Below are 20393 nucleotides of genomic sequence, written 5' to 3'. Positions count from 1 at the left end.
TTCAAGAAACGAAAATTGTAAAATGATTTTATTATGCTCTATCTATAGAAAAAAAAATACAAAACACGATTCAAAATATCAATTGACGCAAGAATAATTTCCATGCGAGAAGTTTTCCAATTAGAACTACCAATCCAAAGAAACGAAACTGTTAATTACAGCTGTACGTTTTGATTCTTCGTTCATTTGAATAAAATTTTTATTCTAATGAGATGAGTTCCCAAGAAATTACAGTTATCAAGAGTAACGGAAAAGGCTGCTTTCTTTTTCATGATTATAAATATCATCACAAATAAATCCTGTATTACAGCATCAAAATTACAAAAACTGCAACGCGAAGAGTCAGACTCTTGTTATAACTCTGTGAGCGATTTTGCAGAAATGCGCACACGGGAGGTGCACTTGTTCAATTTTTATGGAAAATAGATGGTCCAAGCCAAAATCCTGACAAAGCTACTTCTTCAGTCTTTAAAAGGAAAGGAAGGCAGATGATAATTGGGCCTTTGATAACAAAAAGTCTATTATGCGGTTTAGCGACACATACAGGCTCACGACGCACGACGGCTCAAAGCATGATGCCATCCTTTGTTATTCATGCCCGCACAGAATATCTTGTTTGTGACACATATTTCAAATGCAACAGAGGATCGAGAATTAGAGATCTGTTAGCTTGAACCGATGATTGATTTACTCAATAATCCTCTGAGTACACAAAACAAATAAACATTATTCTTTTATTTTTCATTAGCAATTAAAATACATATCTAACAGCCACTACCTGCAAAATAGCGAAGCTAATCAATGCGGGAGGACAACAAACGTTACCATAAAATCTTCAGTAACAAGTCTGACTGAACAGAGGAAATGACTAGGAGATCTTGGATATACAAGAACATTGAAAAAAAAAATTAAAAAAACAGCAGGCGTCACTTGTCATTTTTTCTATTGGGTAAGAGTTAAGTACAGAAGGGAGTCTTAGTTTTCCAGATTCTTGCAACTCAGTCTTGAATAAAATTTTTTTCATTCGTTCTGTTCTGTTTTTAAACCCTAATTCATTGAACAGTCACCACACTCCTCTGCCGCCGCCTCCTCCGCCTCCTCCGCCTCTTCCTCCTTCTCCTTCTCCTTCTCCTCCTCCGCCTCCTCCTCCTCCTCCTCCTTCTCCTCCTTCTCCTCCTTCTCCTCCTCCGCCTCCTCCTTCCTCCTCCTTCTCCTCCTCTGCCTCCTCCTCCTCCTCCTTCTCCTTCTCCTCCTCCGCCTCCTCCTCCTTCTCCTCCTCCTCCTCCTCCTTCTCCTCCTCCGCCTCCTCCTCCTCCTCCTCCTCCTTCTCCTCCTCCGCCTCCTCCTCCTTCTCCTCCTCCGCCTCCTCCTCCTCCTTCTCCTCCTCCGCCTCCTCCTCCTTCTCCTCCTCCGCCTCCTCCTCCTTCTCCTCCTCCGCCTCCTCCTCCTCCTCCTTCTCCTCCTCCGCCTCCTCCTCCTCCTTCTTCTCCTCCTCCGCCTCCTCCTCCTCCTCCTTCTCCTCCGCCGCCTCCTCCTCCTCCTCCTCCTCCTCCAACGCCTCCTCCTCCTCGCGATTCGTGCGATATCGGTTTTTCGCGTGAAATTTGACGTGGAATTCACTCGTCATGCAGTGAATTTTCTATAGAATTGTTACAAATTGACTGATTCGGTCGCTGCTTATGCAATTTATAACTTTTAGTATCCAGCAAGTCATCCAACTCACCCCCTCGTAGCTTTTCAAACATTAAGTTCGACTGGCGAAGACCAGAATCATCAATCGAAAATCAGTTAGAAAACAGCATCTTCCAGTCATTTTCGTGATACGTAGTCGAAGAGGAAAATTAAAGGGAAACTAAAAACGTCTTTATTCCCCTTGGCTTTTTTCAGATGGTGATCTCGCTTATTTATTATGCTAGAGTTTATCCATAGAATAGAAAAGCCTCTAACCCGGCTTGTTCTTATTGGAGCATGTACTGCGGCAACCTCTGAGAATAATTTGTTCCTGGTGTCAATACAGTCATCGATATCTTCATGGTTATTTAAAGCCACATGCCAAGGTAATTGGCGGAGATCAGATACAAAGGAATCTCTGTTGTAATTTTTATACGAGCGAAATTGGATCGTTTTTGGTGGAACTCGGTGACGACCGCTCTTCATTATACAGTAAACCAAAGAATGATCGCTCAAAACAGGATCTGAAACATCAGACTCCGTAATTTTTTGTTAAGCGTTGGTACATATCAAACTCTCGGGGTACAAATAGTCTCTTACTGAATTTCGTGACCACGCCCACTTCATCGGCCCACTCAAATCGAGTGCGATTTTTGGATGTTATATCATCTTGCCGACTCTCTGTATAAAAAGTTAACAATGTACCACCGAAATATTGAACTATAATATCATGGCTTTCCATTTTGTGTATTTTCGTACTACAAAGTAAACTTTTTCTCTCGTCATTTTCACCTTTTTCTCGAGCGGGTCCGTCAAAATTAAGAAGGCGTTCGTGGTGAAAACAAGACCGAGCAAGGAGTCTTGGGCGATTTCTCTCTTACGCAAGCGCAAATTGAAAATGTACCGCAAAAATCAAAGAGAGGAACAAATTTCCTTTATTTTGATATGTAAATTGTCGAACAAGGAGCGGATTAAACCTCGTCAAATGGCTAGTCAAAACAGCCACACCTTCCTCCTTTCGCTCGTTTCCTGTTTTATAAGCGTGAAAGCAGTGGGAGAAGAATCGGGTGGCTCGGAAAGCGCTTCACCATCGTTTACTTACGAGATAAACAAGTAAGATTTGTAGTTATTTTCCGAAAGAGTCGGAATAAGTACATTTTTTTCAGGTTAGATTGCTGTTTTTACCCTAAACGTCGTCCAATAAATTTTTGTTGCAGCCTACTAATCTATACAATTTCGAAGGAAAATATTCAGATGCTTCACCGTCCCCGAAGGGGGTTCTGTCCTGGTCTACCGGTTCACAAGGGAATTACCATTGTTCTTTCTTTGTTTAGGAGTTATCGGTTAGCTATTGTGTATCGTTTGGTCTTTTGTATTGGCTCTTTTGAACCGGTACACGAGGACAGAACCCCGAAGGGTCTCCACTCATCGAAGCGTGTACTGTAGCCAATATAGTGAATTTTCAGTCTTTTGTTGGGTTTGTCAACCTCCGTGACTTCAATATCATACAATTTTGTATCTTTTCTCTGTGAAATGACCTTTTTAACAGGGGTGTATGCTGAGTATTCGTTGCAGAATCGCTTTGGTTCTCTTATCTCTCTCTTAGGTTTGTCCGCCATTTTGAAAATTTGCTCAGGGGGGCATCTGGGTTAGCGGCCGCGCCAGGCTGGAACCGACAAAAACAAATGTCCATCCCAGTGGGGAAACAGTTTGATATGGTATAAGTCGATGAGAGATTCAGAGTGTTCCGTGACGCGTGTCCGTGACACCAAGCGCAACTTTATCAAACGCGGGGTCAATCTTGGACAATGATTTACCGAAGTTATCAGTAAAGTTGTCGATCGGTTGATCTGGTGGTCTATAGATACAACCAATAACAAGAGGTGTACAATTCTTTCGGTTAACTTGAATCCACACAGCTTCATTCGCATTATTTAGGTCTTCGCGAATAGTAAAATTAATAGAATCGCGCAATAAATTGCCACTCCTCCACCAACCTTTCCTTGGCGATCCCGCCTCACACAGCTATAGCCAGGCATAAGAATCTCGTCGTCAGTAACCGAATCATTAAGCCAAGTCTCCGAGAATGATAATATATCAAACGACTTAGCACCGCCCATGATAAGGTTCACTTGATCAATCTTGTGTAGCAGATTGCGATTATTAGGATGAGCCATAGCTAATCCTCTACTTTTGGGGCCGAACGATAAGCCAGAATTTTTCAGTTAAAAAGAAGGATCAGGTTGAGGACAGATGTCTCCAGCTAACAGTATAAGACCAGCAGCAAACAGACTAAACTGTGCAATATTAAGAATTCTGTAGGCTTTTAGAGCGGGAAGTGTGCTGTCCGAAGCTGCATACCGCGATCTTCTCAAACCATCATTACGGCCCGGGTAGTACTTAGCATCATAACCGGCGCTCACCAGCATGTAGGTTGAGCTTTTATAAAAAGCCATGTCATACTTGAATTGACAAAATATCAAAAATAGGAACAGTAAAAGAGAGACTTGGCAGAGCGCCCGCTTCGCATGACGTGCCGCCATCTTGGCACGTCACGATCGTATCTGAATCTGGTCCAAAGCCTGAGTTAGTAATCGGAAAAAAAATCACATCATCTTTAAAGGTTATGAATAATATCACGGTTATGGAGTTGAAAATGTGATAAGGTATTACTTGGCAGAGGTTGATCCGTACAAACGACATTTTGCCAGTGAGGCCATCTGAGCAAGTTATACCAAGATTTCTCAACCGCTTAAATAAAATTTGTTTGATTTTGCGATTTTGGACATCATTTGCAGCAAGAATAAAAATTGTCGAAACGTGCTGTAAAATTGATGACAAAGTCATGCATGATTTCTGCCGTGTAAATTCAATTACATTGGTTTGTATTTTGATTTTTCGTGCTTCCAAATTGGAATTGTTATTTTTGAATTTCCGAACAAGGAGACTTTATTACAGAAGGTACGATCAGTAGGCCCGAATATGATTATTGCAGAAGTTAAAACAGTTGTAAACGAAAAACAGCACATGTATAATTGCTTCTCACCCCACTTTGTTTTATTAAAGTTCCTGCTCAGGTCCACACCAATACACTCTGCAGGTAAAGAAGGATCAAACACTCGGCGATTTTTTTCGCTTTAAACGTTCTTCCTAAAATTGGTTTGAAAAAGTGAATAAGAGAAAAAATTCCTGTGAATTCAATTTGAAACTTTCCCCAACTTTTCCCATCTATCCGGCCATCTGTTTACCTGTTCAATCGTTATCCATTCTTTCATTGGTTTACGAAAATTTGTTATTACGTAGTTATATCAAAAAATAAAATTTAAGCGATGCCTGCCTACCTTGTCAGTGAACTTATAACCGTCAACGTTAAAAAACCGGCAGGAAAAACCATTCAAATATTTCGGTCATGGTCGTGAATTCTTCGTCCCGATCTGAGAAATTCAAAAGCTGAAACAGAAATTGAAATAATATAAGAAAAATAGACAGTTACGTTATCAAATTAAAGTGGGTGGAAGAAAATATAACTTGACCCTGGTTTTGTTTCCTAACTTTGCTCGGGAATATCACTCCGACTGTCGAAGGAAGTGATTTGCCCCTTTTTCTCGGGAAAGCGTTAACACGACCTCATAGGCTGATAGACGATAATTTGCAGCGGTTATTGTAAGTTATTACATGATGGGCTCTGACGTGGTGAGAAGAGAGCAAGGAGAATCATCTGATCGTGAGAAGCTTCAAGAGTTTGACGACTTTGAAATTAGAAATGAATTTAAAGAATTGGTGCTGTATGGGTAGGAGGCGAAGCAGGTGAAGCATTTCTAGAGTGTTATGGGATAAACATCACTCAAATGACTAAATAACTGAGTCATTCCTGCTTTGTAAAGCGGAACTTACCTGGTGTATTAGATACATACAAGTGGCTGGACTTACCCCCTCCCTGGCATGAATTCCGCAAGTTATGAAAATCAAACCCTCAGCGTTTCTTTCACTTTGCTTAATCTAAGGATAATTACAAATGTAAAGAGGGAGAAAGAAATTAGACTAAAGAGATAAAAATTCATAGAGAGACATGTCAACGTTACCATATTAAAATAAAGGTGTCCCCAGACAAAGAGATACCTAGGTATTCTGAAGAGAAATCTCGGGGAGTCAAACAAAAACGTTTTGTACTATAGATCCATCAAAGAACTGACACTATTAACTTAAAGGCGAAAAAAGGCCTCACAACATTGTAAAAGATACCGCTAGTTATGTTTCTGGTCAGTGTCACCAGCATCATGTCAGGATTTGCAAAAATTATACTCAACGTAAACAAAGATTGGAACTGTTACTTTGGAAACACCACAGTGAAAACATCAAAATAGGAAGTGTCTAGTAAGTTTTAATTTTTCGCCCTTCTACATGTAACAATATTAATATATTTATGATTCTTCGGGTGTGGTGTCCTAGGTTCGTCCCGTTTTTACTGAATACTTCTACGCTGAATAAAACCCTATTCTATTTAAAAAAATGTAAAACCAAACGAAGACTGCAAACCAAAGGTCATGAAATTTTTAGGAGTTTAGACAGTTAAAAACGTTAAAAAACCACTCCGAAACTCTTAAGAGCGACTTTATGTAAATACCACGGATAGGTGTGCAAGATGGAAAAATCTAAATCTTCTAAAATTTTTCACATTAAAGCCCTTATGAAACTATTTTAGAAAATGCAAGATTCAGTTTCTTGCAATTGATATTTTCCGAAAAAATAAATGTTTTGAATTTTCACCTCCGAGAGGCGAAAAATGTGCTTCGCATCATCGCGCGGTGAAAAGAAGCGGAATCAAATACCATGACTATTGCGATATAAGATGATTTTATGACCCTTCCTTCGTATGAAAACGTTGTTGTAATTTCAAAAGATTCTAATCTAGATTTTTAATTTCTTTTCAAAATTACGCTCTAAAACAGTTTCATCGCGACTATCAATTTTGCCATTTTTCAACGGCAAAAAACCCTTCCTGGTACAGGGATTTTGTTGTACAAATGCTATTCTAGAGAAAGAGCAATTATTTTTCTTTCAATTTATGAAATAAAGTTTTGGGGCAATTCAAACGGCAAGTTTTGAGAACTGAAAACACCAACGGTACTTGCATGAAATTTACAACTTTTGAACTTGCGGTTGCAATGACGAATACAAGAAGTACAAGAGTGAACTTGGACAGCAGTTTAAATACTTTGAGAATTCGATCCTTTTCCACTAGTTAAAAAAGTAAACAAACGATTATGACTTCGTAGTGGCAATTATCTGAAAGGAAAAGCATTTTTATTGCGCGAAATTGAGCTGTAAACCTCTTGACAACACTTCCCGTACCTGCGCATTTGTTTACTTTGAAGCCTGACTTGCACCAGTTATCTACATATGAACAGTACTCATCAAAATGTTCCCATTTCGTCTGAAAGAAATCGTACAAGCAATGATGGAAGAATAGGACAAACATTTACCTACCTCATATACATATATTGCTCAAAAAAGACCAAAAATCTCTCAGCTAGACTAGATTGCGTGACATCCTCTTTGACTACACCCGGGTAGGAGGGTGGGGGTGGGGGGGTTGGACCTGGGCTTGGGCTTGGGTCCACAGCAGACAAAAACATTCCCTAGTAAATCCCGTAATCGCTAAAAAAAAAAGCTGTGAAAGGTTTTCGAAAAAATAAATTCAAATAAAATCAATCTTGGGACAGGAGCCGATCTCCTGTTGGGAATTAAAATAGTGACGCTGATTCGTCTTAACGCAACCCTAGTGCGAACAAGAAAACATAAAGCTAAGGTCTCGGTCCTCTTCCTTCTCATGGGTTTTGGCTTATCGACCATCTGAGATACTTCTGTGAAGTCCCCTGAGGGAAACTAGCACTCAAAGCTGAGCGGCTGTGAATAATTTGGAACTAAAAGACCAAATGAAAATGTAATAAAATGACACAAGTTTCGGCTCCGCAAATGGATAGTGTTTTTTTCTTTTTTGGTTGTTGCTTTTTTTTGTTTAGGGTTAATTCACACGAAGGATAAGTAATAGGTGGTAAACTAGACTGAAGAGCATGAGTATAACTTCAATGAGTGAAAAAGAGTTTCTTTTCTTGTCCACTGTTTTTCTTATCTTTTAAAAAAATTTCATGCCGTGGACACAGCGTCACGGCAGCATAGAACCGCGTACTCAACATTTTTAAAGCGTCACTATTCTTTGTAAAATCACTTATTGTATGGGCAATGTTAGTTTCTACCGGTCAGAGAAAAGTCCTATGGACAAGGTAAAAGTATTATACCATGATAAACTACTTTGCGGTAAATGGTTTGAACCCGGGGGTAACATGTGAAGGTATAGTCTGATCGTCCGGGTGAGTGTAGTCTTGAGAAGGACTGTTGTCGGTGGCAGTGACTGACGTTTCGACAACCTGTGCGGAAGTCATCATCAGAGTCAAGTGAATGATTGTTGTCAGTAGAATGTTTTTATTCCAGTTCGTGTGAAATGATCGGTTGGTTTTGCCGTGATGTTATTGGCTGTAAGACTCAAGTGACGTAAGTCAGTCGTGATTGGTCTGTTTCGGTCTGTCGGTAAAGTTAGGTTGTTCTTTTTTGGTCGTTTGTGATGTTTATGTCGTGAATGAGTCGTTTGTATGGGGCGGGTAGTTGTTGACATCTGTTTAGGGGAGTCTGTTCTAAGTTAGTAAACCAGCTTTCCAGAGTCAGTCGTTGAAAATAGTCAGTGCTGTAGGTTAGGCATTGCGCAGAGTCCCAGTCAATGTTGTGGTTGGTAAGTCGATGGTGTTCAGCAATGTGATTGCTGACATCACCTTTCCTCGTCGCCCGTCTGTGTTCAGTCAGTCTTGTTGTGAGGTTTCTGCCAGTCTCACCGATGTAGGAGGCTTGGCAGTCGGAACAATTGATCTTATAAATCGTTCCCTGTCTGTTCCTCGGTTCGTCTTTGTCTTTAACGTTGGTTAGTAACTGACGTAGTGTGGTGATGGGTTTGTGGGCGACGCGGATATTGAAGGGTAGTAAGATGCGCGAGATGTTTTCAGACATGCCTTTTATGTACGGTATGGTTGCTGTAGTCGTGGGGGTTGCGGTGTCGTTTGTTTCGGTAGTGGTAGTGGGTCGGTGAGTGTTTCGTCGGATGAAGTCGTTGTTGTAGTTGTTCTTCGTAAAAACACGGTGAAGGTATTTGTTCTCGTCGGATAAGCTGTCTGTCGAGTCACATACTAGTTGTGCGCGTCGTGTTAGAGTTCTGATAGTTGTGGCTTTGTGTGATGTAGGGTTGTAGGATGACTCGTCTAGTAATCTGTCGGTGTGTGTCGGTTTCCTGTAAACTGTCGTTCGTAATGAGTTGTCGTTGTGGCTTACCAGGCAGTCTAGAAAAGGAAGTTTGCCATTTTCTTCGACTTCTCTGGTAAACTGTATGTCAGTGTTTTGTTCGTTAAGGTGGTTGTGGAATGCGTCAATTTCGTCGTGTCGAACGGCGGTGAATGTGTCGTCAACGTAACGTAACCAAAGCGGTATCGTTTGTCGGCAAGTCGAAAGGGCGCGTTCCTCGATGTTCTGCATCACAATTTCTGCTATAACAACAGAAACTGGAGACCCCATGGCAGTGCCGTGTAACTGTTTGTAGTGTTTACCGTTGTACTGAAAGTAAGTAGACGTTAGGCAAATGTTTAGCAAGTCCATGATGTCGTCTGTCGGTAGCGGTAGGGGGTCAGTAGATTGTCGGATTGCAGTCTCAGTGCATTGTAATGCTAATTGAAGTGGAATACTTGTGAACAGTGATTTCACATCAAATGACACTAGTTTGTAGTCGTCAGGTATCTGAACAGTCTTGGTAGCGTTAATGAAGTCTTCAGTGGATTGTAGTTTATGTCTGGATTTGTCGGTTAGCGGTTGTAGTATTGTCGTCAGGTACTTGGATAGTTGGTATGTGGGAGAGCCACAGAAAGAAACAATAGGTCGCATCGGGAAACCAGGTTTGTGTAGTTTCGGCAAACCGTAGAGTTTCGGTGGCTGTGGTACCGAGCACCTCAGTCGATAGTACCGTTGGGTGTCAAAGGCGTTCGTTTTCTTGAGTGTCAGTAGTTTACTGTTGAGTTTACGTTGAAGGGCAGGAGTTGGGTCACGTTTGAGTTCTTCGTAGGTTCGTTTATCGTTAACTAGTGCGTCCATTTTGTCGTGATAGTCAGTTTTGTCCATAACAACAGTAACTCGTCCTTTGTCGGCTGGTAGGATGACTATGTTCTCGTCGTTTCTCAGTCGTTTCAGTGCGCGTTGTTCGTCTTTAGTCAAGTTGCTGTCATGTAGTGACGTTGATTGTATAGTGGAGGCAATTCTGCTTCTGATGTTATCCTTGGTCGGCTCAGATAGTTCTCGTTGCCGAGACAGGGCCTTCTACGAAGAACTCAAACGTGACCCAACTCCTGCCCTTCAACGTAAACTCAACAGTAAACTACTGACACTCAAGAAAACGAACGCCTTTGACACCCAACGGTACTATCGACTGAGGTGCTCGGTACCACAGCCACCGAAACTCTACGGTTTGCCGAAACTACACAAACCTGGTTTCCCGATGCGACCTATTGTTTCTTTCTGTGGCTCTCCCACATACCAACTATCCAAGTACCTGACGACAATACTACAACCGCTAACCGACAAATCCAGACATAAACTACAATCCACTGAAGACTTCATTAACGCTACCAAGACTGTTCAGATACCTGACGACTACAAACTAGTGTCATTTGATGTGAAATCACTGTTCACAAGTATTCCACTACAATTAGCATTACAATGCACTGAGACTGCAATCCGACAATCTACTGACCCCCTACCGCTACCGACAGACGACATCATGGACTTGCTAAACATTTGCCTAACGTCTACTTACTTTCAGTACAACGGTAAACACTACAAACAGTTACACGGCACTGCCATGGGGTCTCCAGTTTCTGTTGTTATAGCAGAAATTGTGATGCAGAACATCGAGGAACGCGCCCTTTCGACTTGCCGACAAACGATACCGCTTTGGTTACGTTACGTTGACGACACATTCACCGCCGTTCGACACGACGAAATTGACGCATTCCACAACCACCTTAACGAACAAAACACTGACATACAGTTTACCAGAGAAGTCGAAGAAAATGGCAAACTTCCTTTTCTAGACTGCCTGGTAAGCCACAACGACAACTCATTACGAACGACAGTTTACAGGAAACCGACACACACCGACAGATTACTAGACGAGTCATCCTACAACCCTACATCACACAAAGCCACAACTATCAGAACTCTAACACGACGCGCACAACTAGTATGTGACTCGACAGACAGCCTATCCGACGAGAAAAAATACCTTCACCGTGTTTTTACGAAGAACAACTACAACAACGACTTCATCCGACGAAACACTCACCGACCCACTACCGAAACAAACGACACCGCAACCCCCACGACTACAGCAACCATACCGTACATAAAAGGCATGTCTGAAAACATCTCGCGCATCTTACTACCCTTCAATATCCGCGTCGCCCACAAACCCATCACCACACTACGTCAGTTACTAACCAACGTTAAAGACAAAGACGAACCGAGGAACAGACAGGGAACGATTTATAAGATCAATTGTTCCGACTGCCAAGCCTCCTACATCGGTGAGACTGGCAGAAACCTCACAACAAGACTGACTGAACACAGACGGGCGACGAGGAAAGGTGATGTCAGCAATCACATTGCTGAACACCATCGACTTACCAACCACAACATTGACTGGGACTCTGCGCAATGCCTAACCTACAGCACTGACTATTTTCGACGACTGACTCTGGAAAGCTGGTTTACTAACTTAGAACAGACTCCCCTAAACAGATGTCAACAACTACCCGCCCCATACAAACGACTCATTCACGACATAAACATCACAAACGACCAAAAAAGAACAACCTAACTTTACCGACAGACCGAAACAGACCAATCACGACTGACTTACGTCACTTGAGTCTTACAGCCAATAACATCACGGCAAAACCAACCGATCATTTCACACGAACTGGAATAAAAACATTCTACTGACAACAATCATTCACTTGACTCTGATGATGACTTCCGCACAGGTTGTCGAAACGTCAGTCACTGCCACCGACAACAGTCCTTCTCAGGACTACACTCACCCGGACGATCAGACTATACCTTCACATAAACTACTTTGTGAGGCGAACAACCAACCATCCGTGAAGGCTGTGTCAAGTTGATGCCCGGTAGAAAGGCAACGAGGTTTGGTGATTCCCAGCAACAGCACTTAGACGCGAAATTTAAAGTAGGGCATGCAACAGGAGTGAAACTTTATCCAGTGGATGTTGCACGTGACATGTGTTACGCGCGAAACCAGGAAGTGTCATAAAATCATCTTATATCGCAATAGTCATGGTATTTGATTCCGCTTCTTTTCACCACGCGTGGATGCGAAGCACATTTTTCGGTGGTTTAAGGGTCTCTCAGAGGTGAAAATTCAAAAAAATTATTTTTTTGGAAGATATAAATCGCAAGAAACTGAATCCTGCATTTTCTAAAATATTTTCATAGGGACTTTCATGTGACAAATTTTGGGAGATTTCGATTTTTCCATCTTGCACACCTATCCGTGGTATTTACAGAAAGTCGCTCTTAACTCCTTGCGGTCCCCGAAATCACCTAGGGCAAACTTCATGGTTGCAACTACCAAATTCTGCGAGTTGGGGTCAAACTGATACTTCGGCGCGTTAAGCCCATATTAGATATTTGTGCATGTTCGCTCCGTCAGGACACTAAGTGATCAACCATTGAGCCGCAATAACAAATTACGGTATCCATGTGCAATTTTCGAGAAACGGAAATTTTAGTAATGAATAATAGGTGGTTTATGTTTATCAGAAACAATTCTTACTGTCATTCCTAACATATGTCGTCCCTCGTATGACTTTCCTAGGTCCACTACTGATGCCAGGGTTGGATGAGCTGACTGGAGGTGAAATATTTAGCTGTAAATTTTATTTCATGCCATTTTCCCCAGCCAATTACCTATAATACGTATCATTTTTAAAAATAAGACTACGACTCTTTGAGGTACAAGTTCCGTAATATTTCGATGTTGTTATCTTGCCTCATCCAATGTGTGATAACAGCTGTTGAAATAATAATAATAATAATAATAATAATAATAACTTTATTTCAGTGTCAAACCTCTAGCTAGCCTGTAAAAGGCTTACTAATCGGGGACACCATCCTACCTAAAAAGTACAACAATCTTTAGAATTTACAATGATAAAATCTTTAGGCTAAAAGTAATTATATACAATAATATACAAGGATAAGGAACATATCTAGAATTTGAAATATAAACTCCTTACGCTACAGTCAAACTAAGACTTGTTTAATAAGATCTTTACTGTTCATTCGGCTCTGAAATCCATATTATTAGGAGGTGCATGTGGGACAGTTTCCGTTGCAAAAGTCGTTCTCCACCAAGCTAGCGGAATCTCTTTTCCTAATATTGGCCATAAAGGCCTCTAATGTCTGTCTCTCTCGGTCTCTTGGGCTGAGTTTGGACCAGAGTCGTGGTCCAAAGAACGTCAGTGAATGTTTCCAATACCTGACATTGTTGAATCGTGGGATATAGAAATCAGAATTTCTCAAATGGTAATTAGATGGCGTTTCGCTGAATAAGTCCAGAATTTTCTTAGGGAGTAACTTTTGCTTGACCTTGAATATGAATATTGCTATATCTTGAAGACGTTTATTATATAAGGAGGTAAGATTAGCGCGTTTTAATAAGTTGTTATACGAAAAATTCCAATCACAGAAAACCGCCCTGAGACCTCTTTCGTTCACGCGTTCCAGTTTCTTTCTATCAAACGCCTTACAAAAATGCCAGACTAGGCTGCAATATGTAAGCTGGGGTAAAATCGCTGTCTTGTATGTCTGAAGTTTGGCTTCGGTAGGGATCAGTTTCCCGAGCCTCATTAAAACACCAATCAGCTTACTTGCTTTTTTACAGATAGTTGAAATATGTTCTGAGAAATGCGGATCCTTGTCTGCAGTGACACCTAATAATTTAAGTCCCTCAGTGATGTTAATGAGATGGCCATTTATGTCTAACGTCAGTTGAGATGGCTTATGTTTACTTCCCATAATCATGGCTTGATATTTGTTCAAGTTGTCAACCAAATGGTTTTCTTTGTACCATGCCGACATTTGTTCCTCTTCATACTTGATCCTCTCCATAAGGAAATTTATGTTACTATGCGCATAATAGAGTTGGTGGTCGTCAGCATACATTGAAAGACTAGCTGAACGGTCCAGGTAAACGAGATCGTTTTGGTAAATATTCCATGATAACGGTCCAAAATTGGAACCCTGATGACAGCCCATATTAATTGGTTTCCAGTCGCTTATCACAGCTCCTAGTTTGGCCCCTCCTTTGCGGTCCGTGAAAAAGGAACACAGTAATGTTAGCGATTCTTTAGAGAAGCCGTATGCCTGCCATTTAGCCAACAATAGAGTTGGATGCATTGTGTCGAAGGCTTTACTCATATCTGTCGATAATACACCTTCGGTTTTTCCTGTGTCAATAGCTTGTTTCCAGTCCTCAACTAGACGAACCAGAGTTGTCTCACAGCTGTGCAGCTTACGATAGGCCGACATAAAGGGATCAAAAATCGGTTCAAAGAATTTTGATATTTGTTTACTCAAAAGCTGTTCAAATACCTGGTTGACCACTGTCAGAATAGTAATAGGTCTATAATTACTCTTCTCCAGCAGATCCTCTCTTTTGAGCACTGGGATCCACTCGCCCTTCTTGCATGTACTTGGCCAATACTTCTCCAGAAAGCATTGATTAAAAATTTCAGTAAGTGGGCCTGCCAGCTCGTCTGCCGCTATTTTCAAAATGTGTCGTGGGATCATGTCGAAACCAGCGGCTTTGTTAGGATTTAAGTTCTTTAAGCTTAGAAGAGTCTCTTGAACTGATATCTTATTGAAGGAAAATAGATTAGAATCCCATCTAATGCTTATAGCAAGAACACTTTGGTGTTTGCTGCATTCTTCTAGGGTAAAGTTGCATGAGGGGTGATTATCAGCAGTCTTGTCTCCCACAGTGGCGAAATAGTTTGCAAATTCCTCAGCTAACAGTGTTTGATCTTGCACCGGAGTTCTTGAATATTTAATATGATTTTTGTTTTATCTTTCTGCTTTTTATTGCTGTGGAGGGGCATAAATGTCTTGTAAAATTTGCTAGGGTTACATTTTTATTCGCTTGATAAATACCGCCAATAATCTCGGATGGCTGTCCTCCTCAGGAGAGTGTCGTTGTTGCGCCATTTTTTTCATCAAATCTAAATTATCTTTAGTCTTATTTTTATGGTATTTCTTTGCACCCCTGCGTTTCATCCTAATTGCTGCTTTCCATTCAGTTGTCATAAACGGAAAGTCTTTCTCGCGAATCCTCGTGGATTTGATTGGCATATGTTTATCCATGACTTTATTCAGAACTTCACTCCAATTGGAATATTTCTCTTCTGCGGATGCCAATTCGTTTATTTAGCAGCCATTCACAATCTCCCAGATCTTTTTTAAATTCCTCTATATCTAAGGACTTAGTGCTTCTAAAAATGATAATCTTAGCAGTATGGCGTTTGATCCTCTCGGTGAGAAAGCCATAAACCATGTGGTGATCCCTCAGCCCCAGATCGACAGCTCCAGAGCATGAAAATAAATCCGCCTTGTTTGTAAGAATGACGTCCAGCAAGGTTTGGCTTGTTCTTGTAACTCTGGTTGCTTGATCAAACATACATTCAAGTTCATATATTTCTTCTAAATCCCTGAGGAGTTTACCACTTTTGTTCTCTGATTTAAGTCTATCCAGATTCATATCGCCTGTGATAATCATGACTTGTTTTAAAGACGTAATCCATGACAAAAGATTACTCAATTCATCTTCCAGCACCGAGAAATAATTTTAATTTAGGTGTCGAGGCGGTCTGTAGAGACCGTGTAAGACCACATTAGAATTTTCAAACTTGACTTCTAAAACCAGAGGCTCAATTGTCTTGAAGTTTGATAATGGTTTAAGTCTCTTCACATAGATTAGCACGCCGCCTCCCCCCTTGGCTCTGTCGTTTCGAAACATGCCATAATTTTACATTCTAAATTGGCTAACCGGATATGAAGAGTCAAGCTTTGTTTCGGTTAGGACAATAATACTCGCCTTGATTTTGTCGTTAATAAACTCCAGTTCCTCAAACTTATTCTGCAGACTGTTGATGTTTTTGATGAACCAAAAGATCCTGTCTGGAATGACTTTGTTTGATACAGACGAAGTCTTGCAAGGGATCTAGTTGTTCCCCCTTGTCGGACTCGGACGATGATGAATGATTTGAGACGTCTAGTTCAGTTTCTGAGCTTTCAGAGTTGCTGCGGCTAAACGGGAGAATCTTCCAAATGCAAACAGAGCAGGTCCATGTCAAATTTTGAGCTCGCATCCGCTTGAACTGATTCTGAGGTTTTTGTCTCCATGACAACATTTAACTTGATTATCAACCACCTCTCTTGTGTTGATTGATTTTGCTTCCTTATTCAGAGAAAGATCAGCGAGACCAGCCAAGAAATCCTCTATAAAATCTGGACCTGGGTGAATATGCACCTCTCTCCCCGAGTGTGATTGTGCTTTCCAGACATCTAGCTAAAAAATTCAATCACATTCAACACACAATCAACGTTCGATCTATACTGAACTTAGAGTTCATCAAATTGTCCATTATGATTTCGTTGACCCGCGCGTAGCATTTGCGTTCGCTAATCGGACCAAACTCTTCTTTTTTTAAAGGCCTGGTAAATTTTCTTGTTCGTAAAGATTTTGTAATCCAGCTTCAATTGTGAATGACTGTAATTATAGCTCATTAATAATATTGAATAAAGTCGTTGTTATTCGCTTGCTAGTAAAATGAAACCAAACCTATAGCAAGGCACCTTCGTAAGTGCTTGGACTATTGGTCTCAATGTGTCAACTTCGTGAAACATAAAGTCTTTTCGCTTACTTTGTTTGAGCAATTGTTTTAATTGCAGCGCACCTCGCCAGAACATGCCCACAGGTCCAATATCACGGAGAGGTTTTCGCATTGTTCTTCTTTTTCTTTGTTTGTCAATAACCAATCATCAAAACTTCATAAAGAAATGATCCTTGCAATAAATATATCTTATTACACAATTTTTTTTGTGTAGTGTCGCTGAGTATTTTAACTAGTTGTGTTTTGTCGAGTTGGCTGTTCGAGCAAAATGGAAAGCATAAAGGCTAGGGATTTTTTCGTATAATAATTTAATAATTAAATTATTTCTATTAACGAAATATTCATTAGATATATGATCTCGTGCGCTTTATTAAAAACTGGACCATTGGATAATGCAAATTCAAGACTTTTTATTGGCTTAGCCATTATGGTATATGAGCCAATATACCATAATCTACAAATATGGTAAGCGTACGCGTCAGCTTGAAATTAAAAAGGAGCTAAAAAATTTGTCTAATATAAAGATTTGCCTAATATCTTGGGAGGCCTTTTTAATAAAACAATTACTCCACTCGCGCTTGTTGGATATGAGATGATTATAGCCAACTCGACGCTACGCGCCTCGTTCGCTATCTATCATCTCATATCCAACGCGCGCTCCTGGAATAATTGTTAAATACCTAAGATCATTACAAATCAAGGGGAAAAACAGGAGGAACTAGAAGTTTTTGTATGGTTCGAGGCTTGCGGCTGTTGTAGATCCTCGATTTTTTGGTCGAGCTTTTCTTTGAACTTCTTAGCCGATATCAAATCGATGTCTTTAGCCCTATCATACGGCACTTCATTGACATATGTAGGCAAAATCCATGAGCATTTTACCTGAGTGCAAGCGAGCTTGGAGTGTCACGAAAACTCAGACCTCGAAAACATAGACCTCAGACCTCAGACCCCGAAAACTCAGACCCCTCGAAAATCCAAGAGATAAACTCGACTCATGATCACTCCTGGTAATGCCGCATATATTTAAAACCTTTTGGGTCTTAATCCAACTGAAGCAGCAAAAACAAGGCTGCAAGTTGCACGTTTCGCAAAATCGTCCGATCGTTGAGTATTAAAACATTTTAGAGTGACACCAGACTTCATTTAGCTTAGATTTCCTCCATTTTTCCCGTTAATTTTGAGCTTTTCATTAGCAGTTAACTGGATCAAATGCGCTCGCTCCAACACCGAAGTATTAAAATGTGGCGTGATTTTGACGAGCCGAAAGGGACGTTAGTTTACTTTTTTGTACTTCGTCGCACAGATCCTTGTTGTCGTTCTGTTAAAATTCTTAAATATTTCGCGATAATAATGGATGCAATCAGAGACTCGGCCCACCAGTCCCAAAACGAAGATAACTTTGCGACCCTTGGGCTAGAGTTCTTAAATGAGGCAGAAAAAGAAAAACAACGGGAGAGAAGACTCGGCATCAGCGCCGTCACGATTCGCTTCACTAAAGAATCATTCTTGATATTGTTGTCTGTCTTTCGCGTCGGATTTGTTGCATTATTCCACCGGTTATGTTATAAAACAATTGGTTCATGCCTTATGCTATGCATTATCGAATTATAGAGCACTTGGGAAGTTTGGAGAGCACTTCGAGGGGTCTGAGTTTTCGTGGTCTGAGTTTTCGGGGTCTGAGTTTTCGTCACACCCAGCGAGCTTGCCATGAATTCGAGTAGTTGCCTCTAAATAAAATAAAACACTCGCGATATGTGAGCACGGCTCAGCCAGTCCAGCTTTGCACCCCAAGCAATGGGCTGACAAAATAGTCCCATCGTTTTCGGAAATGACCCAAATGTTCACTAAAGGATCATTCATATGCAGTGATTGCCAAACTCGTGCTCTCACGACATACTTGCCGGCGATTCCTTTGCCTACAAATGAGGTTACAAATCCCGACACCATTTTATTAAACGCCTCCAGACTCTTGAACGCCTTGAACTGCTTCTTGGTCTAGAAGCTGGTTTCAAGAATGAGGTAATTCAGCAAGTCCGACACTTCCACAAGAGGCAAGCATTTTGAACTCAACTTCTCGGCTGGTATGCTTGCAGGGTCAACCCCGATGACCGAGATCTTTTGCAAACATCTCTCCTTTATCTAACTCAGAGAGCACTGGGATACCTTAAGATGAATTCCAGGTACTTTTATCGCTTTTTTCTTTCCGGATATTTATGTAGTTGGCGAAATAACACGGCGATAAGAGAGAGGGCTTCACTATAGAAATCCACTAGTTTTTGCACAATTTTTTAAATTAGTAAACACATTTCCATTCGATGTTGATTGGTCGATCAAAACATTGCGGTTTTGACAAAACCTCTCGAGGGGACCAGGGGAGCTAACGGGTTTATTTTTGGACTGTAGGCCGCTGGCTACCCTCGCCGGGCTTATTTTTGTTACCCAACATACTGTGCGATCGGCGAACGGGCTGCGAACGTTTCAAGCAGCCAAATTCGAAATTGGAAAGCCGATCGATCTGGAGATAAAAGTATCGCTAGTGAAAGATCTGTGGGAGGAATTGTGAATCGAGTGAATGGAAAATGGAACTGCAACATCTCTGCTTTGATTTTCTGGAGGAATCGAGACTGGTGGTAATTTTTTGGCGGAATTATTCGCTTCGGGCAACGGACGCTTCTAAAATAGGTTTCCGGCCTTGTCTTTCTTTTAGCAGTTGAACACCAACATAGCGCTAACTCGCCGAAAACGCTTCAAAATGGCCTGAGACGCTCGGAATCAACAAAGAAAACAACAAGGCAATAAGGTAAGCCCATTTTATTTCAAAACAAGACATTTTTTTCTCTCTTTTAAGGCAAACCGATAACATTCCATACAAACCTTTATAAATATAAAACGTTACGCAACACGGTAAGAGTCACGTCCGCTTTTCTAGTAGTGAGCTTGGGCTGCCCGTGATTCAACACGCCAACTTGTTACTTCAGTGCAGGCGAATTTCACGGTTATTTGATGTTGCTTATATCAAATAACGCGTTTATTAATTTTCGCGGTTATTTAACAATTAATCCACGAGCGCAAGTTGGATATGAGATGATAGATAGCCAACGAGGCGCGTAGCTCCGAGTTGGCTATTATCATCTCATATCCAACAAGCGCGAGTGGAATAATTGTTTTATCAAAAACGCCCCCAAGAAATTATTATTTTGTAAGAAGAAACCGGATTTTTTAGTTCCCATTTTGATTTTAAGCTGACGCGTACGCTTACCATATTTGTAGATTATGGTATACTGGCTCATATATCATAGTGGCTAAGCCAACATAAAGTCTTGAATTGCATTATCCAATGATCCAGTTTTTAATAATTACAGTTATTTGAAGCTCTTACTTTTGTTTCACGTTGCTGATATTACCTCAATTATCCGGCGCATAAAACAGCTTACAAAAGAAAAGAATATCACTTTTCAAAACTTACGCTCTTCCGACTTTCCAGCAAATCCCTCAGTGAAGACACATCCTCATCTGATTGTGGAACTACTCGTATGATCTTGTGGCTGAGGAAAAAAAGTTCAGGGGATTTAATTTTCCATACTTATCGATTTTTAAGTGCAGAGCCGATAAACTTTGGCAAAAGAGGATCAAATCAAGATGCATAACTAACAAGAGCGCTTA

This window comes from Stylophora pistillata, chromosome 5, assembly GCF_964205215.1.
Source record: "Stylophora pistillata chromosome 5, jaStyPist1.2, whole genome shotgun sequence".
Classification (NCBI taxonomy): Eukaryota; Metazoa; Cnidaria; class Anthozoa; order Scleractinia; family Pocilloporidae; genus Stylophora; species Stylophora pistillata.
This window is presented reverse-complemented; position numbering follows the sequence as displayed.